Here is an 8,154-nt window from a genome sequence, read left to right as displayed (position 1 = left end):
ACCCTTCGGGGAAAACCAAAACAAAAAAAACTAACGCTACAATAAATACTTAGAACATTATTTTGATGGAGCTGAAAGAGGAATTTTAGTTACAGATTTTAAATTAAGTACTTATTAAAAATGCTTTACAAAGGTATAATTAATCAAAATTAATTAATTTTTATTAGGTACTTTGATAACCTTACGACTAAGGAGATTTTTTTTATATAAATAACAGCGTTGACAGCCTTAAGGAAGTAATAATATATTTTATTTATTTATTATTTTTTTAAAGTAACCAGCCCGGCTGATTCAAAGTGATCGCAAAATAATATTAATCTAGTATTAAATAAAAATGCATCGCTCTAATTTTTTATTGCTTTTACAAAATTTTATAAAACTAATTACTTAAAAAATCTTATGAGAGACTAAAATAAAGGACAGATTTAACACACAAGACGTCAACTGTAGATAATTTTAAAAATCTAATAATAAAGCCTTCTTTATTGCTGGCACACAAACGATAAAAAAATATTTTGATAGCCATATTATATAAAAAGAAACAAAATAAATTATTCTTAATGCGTGTTTATATCATCTACAAGAGTGTCTAGTAATGAACCTGCCAGATCTTTGCCAATGAAAAGAAACTTTTAAAAAGTTTTATTTGAAATATAACATTGATATTGAACTTATGGGTAAAAAATATATGTAGAATGATAATGATGACCTTAGAGCGAGGTTACGACAATTTTATTTTTGTTTAGGGCAATAGTCATCATCATCTAGCGTTATCTCGTTTTTACGGGGTCCGCTTACCTTACCTGAAGATCTGACAAGTCCGGTTTTTTACAGAAATGACTGCCTACCTTCCAAGCCGCGAAGGAAAAACCAGCCCAAATAGGTAAGGTCACATAGCTACCTCCGAAATACATTTCTCGGGAATATGGGTTTCCTCGCGATGCCTTCCTTCACCGCTGAGCACGTGAAAATCATTTATCATCAATATCGCAATTTGACATTTGCGCTTATAAAAGTAAGTGCGCAATGCAAACAAATGTCAACTAGCAATATTTATTTTTAAGATGAATTGCTTCGATGTGGCCTTTTTTAAGTTTATGGTTGTCACTGTCTTATAATCGCCTCCTACACGAAACGCTCCAGGATTAGGTGAGGCAACCCTATATTTTTAAAAGCCTATTCTAACAGTGACAACCATAAACGGCCTCTGTGTTCGAGTGGTTGAGCGTTGAGCTCACGATCCGGATGCCACGGGTTTGAATCCCGGTGGAGAAATGTCACAAAAATCATCTTTATGATCCCCAGTTTTGGTTAGGACAGGTCTGAAAGTAAGATGATCCGTGCTTCGGAAGGCACGTTAAGACGATGGTCCCGGTTACTACTTACTGATTTAAGTGAGTAATCGTTACATGAACCATGTTAGGGGCCTTTGGCGGCTCAATAGTAACCCTGACACCAGGGTTGATGAGGTCGGTAATTCACCTCACAACCCACACGATAGAAGAAGAAGAAGCCGATTTGTATATTTTGAAGACTATAAATTTGTCGCATCGTGGTAGTCGATGATGTAAGATATGTCACGGTCCGCGCGTACTAATATGCCCAGATCAATAATCAGCTGAACGTGTTAATCGCATTTACAAAAGAAGTTTAAGAGACAACTAGCTGGAATCCAAAAAGTAAACAAAATTGCGCGCACGCTTCAAAAATAACACAAGGTGACGTAACTGGAGAACTAAACGGATACTCTGACTATTAGTCAAAAGGAAAATGGCGACATTATTTATTGTCATACAGAGATCTTTATTCTTTTGAAATAAGGTAAGTTTTATATATAGACGCGACGGCCTCTGAGTGTCGTGACGATTGACGGACGTTGGCATGGCATGAAGAATAGAAAGGTACATAATAATAAGTATTACTATTAATATTAACACTCATTCTGTCTGAGACAATAACTGAGACATGAATGTGAACAAATATATCTACCTCAACACCATGGAATTGTCTCATTTCCACACGGTCCACTTCTTCTTCTATCGTGTGGGTTGTGAGGTGGATTACCAACCTCATCAACCCTGATGTCAGGGTTACTATTGAGCCGCCAAAGGCCCCTGACATGGCTCATGTAACGACTACTTACTTACATCAGTAAGTAGTAACCGGGACCAACGACTTAACATGCCTTCCGAAGCACGGATCATCTTACTTTCGGACAATCAGGTCATCAGCCTGTAATGTCCTAATCAAACTAGGGATCACAAAGTGACTTTTGTGATATGTCCCCACCGGATTCGAACCCGGGACCTCCGGATCGTGAGCCCAACGCTCAACCACTGAACCACGGTGGTCGTTACGGTTCGCTTACCTAACCTGAAGATTTGACAGGTCCGGTTTTTTACAAAAGCGACTGCCTGTCTAACCTTCTAACCCGCAAAGGGAAAACCAGCCCAATACAGGTTAGTTCACATATCTCCGAAATGGATTTCTCGGTAATGTGGGTTTCCTCACGATGTTTTCCTTCACCGCTGAGCACGTGATACCGACAAGAACGTGGGTCTTAAATTAGTGATGGCCAATATTATTTTTTTAGATTCGTGTCCTGGTTAATTCTCACTATTGTTAATTTAGTTAATTGTTGTGATACACTTTATTTTGATATACTTACATAATACTAATAGATATAAGTACATGTTACTATTAGACACTTCATCCTGCAGACCAACTGTTTAATCAGTTTTGGAGGGCATTGCTAAATTGCATATTTAGTATTAGGATTTAATAAATCAGAAATGAAATGAATCAGAAATGAGGAGATCCGTAGGAGAACTAAAGTCACCGACATAGCTCGAAGAATTGCCAAGCTGAAGTGGCAGTGGGCAGGCAGGACACATAGCGAGGAGAACCGATGGCCGCTGGGGCGGAAAGGTTCTCGAATGGCGACCATGTGTCGGGACGACGCTCAGTGGGTAGGCCCGCTACAAGGACCGAAGATCTGGTGAAGGTCGCGGGAAGCCGCTGGATGCGGGCAGCGCAGGACCGATCGTCGTGGAGATCCTTGGGGGAGGCCTATGCCCAGCAATGGGCGTCGTACGGCTAGTAATTATGACTTAATAAATAAATAATTTAGCCCTGTACGGAGAAAGCGTGAATCACATCGTATTGTCATGGGTTTTAATCCCGAGTCGGGCTCTAAACCACTGATTTTTTCTTTAAGAGTTTGAATTCATGTTTGAATCTTGATATCACGTGGTTTCCAGGTTTTTTTCCAGGTTAATGGCAATAGGGTCGCCTTTCATGGGTCTTAGACATAGCTGACCAGGAGTGGGTGTGTATCCTATTACACCCCTGCCTACCCCTCTGAAGATACAGACAAGATGTCATGTTATCTTGTTATGTGTCAGGCTAATTTCCAACTAGTCAAAACTCGTAATTAGGGGAGAGCGGGGCTGAAAGTGCCGATTTTGACAAATCCTTTTAAGATTCGGATAAAACAAGTACTATGTCTGAAAGTAGTGGTTCATCCTAAGCCAAATTTATTAGGAAATTAAAACACATCAGTTTTATAATAATATATTTATTCGTTATATTTTTTAATATAAATCAACAGTTTTTAAAGTTTAATTGTATATACTAAGTATTATAATAAAAAAAAACAAGGAACCTTCTTATGTAATTATTCAAACATAAAAACGTATTTTTAATCAATAGTTTGGACTTATTTTTATGCAAATGAGATCAATTATTAAAAATATCAGTCTATACGGACTAGTAAACTACCTGCTATAAACAGTAAAGATTTCTCTTTTATTACTTGGTTAGGGGTTGGTTGTGCCGCGGCACAAGCAGCCCCACATGAACGGCACATTTTACCCCGATAGTGTGATATTTTGTCTCACATATAAAAATCACTGTACACAAAGCATTAAAATTACACTGCATAACAAACTAGGATAAATAACAAACATTTTACAAAAACTCACATATTAAAAGCACGAAAAATGCTAGCTTGAAACCAAAAAGTATTGAAACGAAAATATTTACTTACGTGGCGCTGGAGGACCCTCACATGCAGTTCGACTCGGTCCGCGTCGCTGACGCAACTAAAATGGCAGCCGCGTGTGTGCGACTGTTAGGCCTTACGCGACACTATACGATCGTATACGATCGTATTTCTTTCTGTTTTTGAGATATTCGCGTCGGCACAATTTACCCCCGGCACTTTCAGCCTCGCTCTCCCCTACTATGGAATTTGTATGAAAAAGCACAATGTGACGTCATAGAAAAACGTGATAAAATGTCCGACTTATTATTACGTTTTTCTTGATTAAAATTCATAAATAAGTTAAATAGAAAAAATGAAATGATTTTCGTTAGTTTTAGATCTGTCTTTATTTAGTAGTTTAGTTTCATAATTTATCTTAACCCTACACGATCTGGAGGTCCCGGGTTCGATTTCCGGTGGAGATACATGACATAAAACATTTTGTTATTAGGACATTGCAGTTTCATTTCATTTCATATTGTTACGGACTTTTCTACAACAAACATTCATTATGACGTTCGGAATTCAAATCTCGAACGAAAGTCAATTTTACGACCATAATAGCAACTGTTTTAAACCTTAATTCATTATTCACAAAGGTTACTGGGCCTTATGTTTCATTATTAATCAGTTATTAAAATTAAAGTTGGTACTTAAATACCGACGTTTTGTTCAAATATAATTAGAGAACGAAATCAAACTTAAGGAAAGTCATTATAATTAGAAATAATTAACAGTAAAGGAACGTTTACACGTAAAATGTAGGCAGACTACCGCGCCTTATATCGAGGGCTTAAACCAATAATAATAATAAACATTTAGATAAACTGTCTTAAGGGGCCTCTACGTGTTGGCTTCGGCCCCACGCACGCGTTCCAAAAGTCCGGGCCTCCATAGGGCCGAGATAATATGAAAAAGACATAATAATAATAGCACAGATACTTAATTATTATACCCTCCTTCCAGTGGCACTTGGTCTGTGACCCGTGTCTCTGGTAAATACCCTCCGAAAGAGGAGATAAACTGTAGTTTAAAAAAAAATACCGTACGACGACGTATATCCGCGTAGATAACATACTCTGCGACTATTGATAAAAACCCTCGATATGATTGTGAGTTTACGTATCTGTATAAATTAAATATACTTAACATAAATAGCCTATATACGTCCCACTGCTGGGCACAGGCCTCCCCTCAATCAACCGGAGGGAGTATGGAGCATGCTCCACCACGCTGCTCCACTGCGGGTTGGTGGAGGTTTTTTACAGCTAATGGAGAGGACTAAAGGCTTATAGACTAAAGGGAATCAAAAGCAGTAAATTAAATATCAACAGCCTATATACTGGGTGTTAGTGACATCGTAACGAATGCTGAGGGGGATGATTCCGACCATGATTCTGAGTTGATATTATGTGGAATTTCCTGTCGGAAAATTCATGAAAATTTTAGTGTTTTTTTGTTTAATTATTTTCAGTTCCATACTATTGCGACGGAAAATTCCACTTGATGTCAACTCAGAATCATGGTCTGAATCATCCTTTAAAGTTTTCGTTACGATGCCACTAACACCCTGTATATGTTTCACTGCTCGGCTCAGGCTTCCCCCTTAATTAACCAGAGGGGGTATATAATTGGAATATTAATTGCAAAATATGCACTTCCCAGCTAGGGAGGTATATTCGTAGACACATCTAATTTAAAAAGTATTAAATCACTCAACAACCTTTAGATCTGTGGATTCTGTGGTACATACATACATAAACCCACGCCTATTTCCCACCGGGAAAAGCAGAGACACAGTTCTCTTGCTTCCTCCACATTCATCAACCGATTCATACACGCACGCCGGTTCAGAGTAGATCGTACTAAACGTTTTCTAAGGACATCTCCAATTTGGTCAATGTAAGACCTTCTCGGTCTTCCTCTGCCAGCCCTACCATCAACTTTCGCTCTATATACCGCTTTCGCACTTCTATTCTGTGGTAATTATTTCATAATTATGTCTTAAAAGCTCCGAAGTTCGACTTAAAAGCTGTTAACACACTCAATTGCTTAACTTCGCCCGTTAAGGGAGCTTTTACACGTATTAGGCTGTTGGAACTTTTTAATAATAAAATGAAATGAGTCAAGTCACTAGTACTAGAGAATTGTTTAAATTAAACTGATATACCTGCTACTTTTTAAACTGTTATCGTGCTTGTTTTTTTAATACATAATAATAATTTATTGCACAGAAGGAACATAACAACATAAGAAAATAAATCGGAAATCGATTCGGAAAGCATCGATGATTAGGAGAAAGGCGGCCTTATTACTAAGGTAGCAATCTCTTCCAGGCAACCTTTAGGTATAGGATAAGTACCTCGACATCAGAGGCAAAAAAATGTAAGGATATATGTCCCCACCGGGAATCGAATTTCCAAGTAAGTCATCATTATTAATTCAAGCGCTACGCTCTGTCGGTATAGCGTTCTCCATTCTTATCTATCAAAGGCAAATTCTTTGACTTCTTTAAAAGACACGCTCGCATTCTTAATTTGTTTCAGTCAGTTTTGATCTTCCCCGTCATCTCTTTCCTTCTAACATCCATTCTATAATGTTTTTGATATATTCGTCCAAGCAGGTATTCATTACAATTAGTTTCAAGTCATTCAGCGGCAAAATTTTCTCTGACATTCTGAGAAACCCGTGGTCGTATGCCGTGATAACCAAAGTATTAGAACCGGTTGGCATTCAACCACGGATATTTTTTTAAAGAACGTCTAGGGCCCTGTGCCGAGATTTTTCTAGCAGCTTCTTTTCCCCGGCTATACAGGTTGTGAGAAGCTGCAGTAGTTTTAGGCGGATGAGACGTTCATTATGTAAAAATTGACGATTCAAAGTGTAACTATGTTACCTACTGAATAAAGATATTTTTGAATTTGAATTTTGAATTTGAATATCTCCTAAACATCACTACACATAACCCTCCTTTTTGCTTCGCCGCAGTCGGGTAAAATACAAGTCAAAACGATTGCGCGTTTCAATATCTTTAAAGGAAACTGAACAGGCACCTTCTGGATGAACGAGCTCCATCTTAGGCCTCGTCAATGCCTTCGGGCAAATCTGGGACCAACTGATGAGTAAACCTGACGTGTAGGTACAGCCGGTGTGAAACGTTACTAACTGTTCCACTTATCATCTAAAATACAATTGGCTTATTATTATAAAATTGGGTAAGTAATCTATAAAACAATACTAGCATAGAATTTTGTGTTATCGTAAATTGTAAAATGATTCGATTGTGCTTGTGTTTACCGATTTACTTCTCTACTAGCTTGTAAATGAAGATGTGGAATGTTTTCAGCTGCTCATTACACGTAGTAGTTACATGAACCATGACAGGGGTCTATGGGGGCTCAATAATAACCCTGATAGGTTTAGGTTTCAGGCCACAACCTAATAAAACCTAACCTAAAAAAAAACATTATCACTCCTTAACATTGACCTGTGCAGCTGTTCGGTGGGCAAATTTACAAATGTGGCATTTGGCTATTGTTCTAGTTAAATAATACCAATTGTTATGTCTTATATGTGTTTGTTTCAGTCGAATTGGTTTTTACTGTAATAGCTGAATGGAAAACTGTAAAAATAAAATAAATAAATAAATTAACTTCATAATGGTGCTAATTCCTGTAAATACCATCTAATTTTATTTTAGGTTATATCTGTCATTTTCTTATCCGCCGAAAAGGAAAGGGACGGGTAATCGACAAGCATAAAATTTATGGAACACACGTCAATTTTAAGCACAAATCTAAAACAACCGTCTAAAAATTCGCCCGGGTTATTCATTTATTTACTCATTCTTCCTAAAATTAAGAGCTGTCAATCATCCGTCCCTTTCCTTTTCGGCGGATAAGAAAATGACAGGTATAACTTAAAGTAAAATTAAGAGATGTCTGCAGGAATCGGGGCCATTGATTATTTTAATTGGATGGTATCTTACCATACTTATTGATTTATTACATCGTCTCTCTGCCCACCTCGACAGGGGTCATGGCGTGACTTTATGTTTCTCTCTCTTTATTTAAGAGCTGCGCTCTTGACGGTGGAGTAATCGCCATTCT

The sequence above is a fragment of the Pectinophora gossypiella genome, chromosome 22 (genome assembly GCF_024362695.1).
Source record: "Pectinophora gossypiella chromosome 22, ilPecGoss1.1, whole genome shotgun sequence".
Classification (NCBI taxonomy): domain Eukaryota; kingdom Metazoa; phylum Arthropoda; class Insecta; order Lepidoptera; family Gelechiidae; genus Pectinophora; species Pectinophora gossypiella.
The sequence above is the reverse complement of the archived record's forward strand: the minus strand, read 5'-3'. Positions refer to the sequence as shown.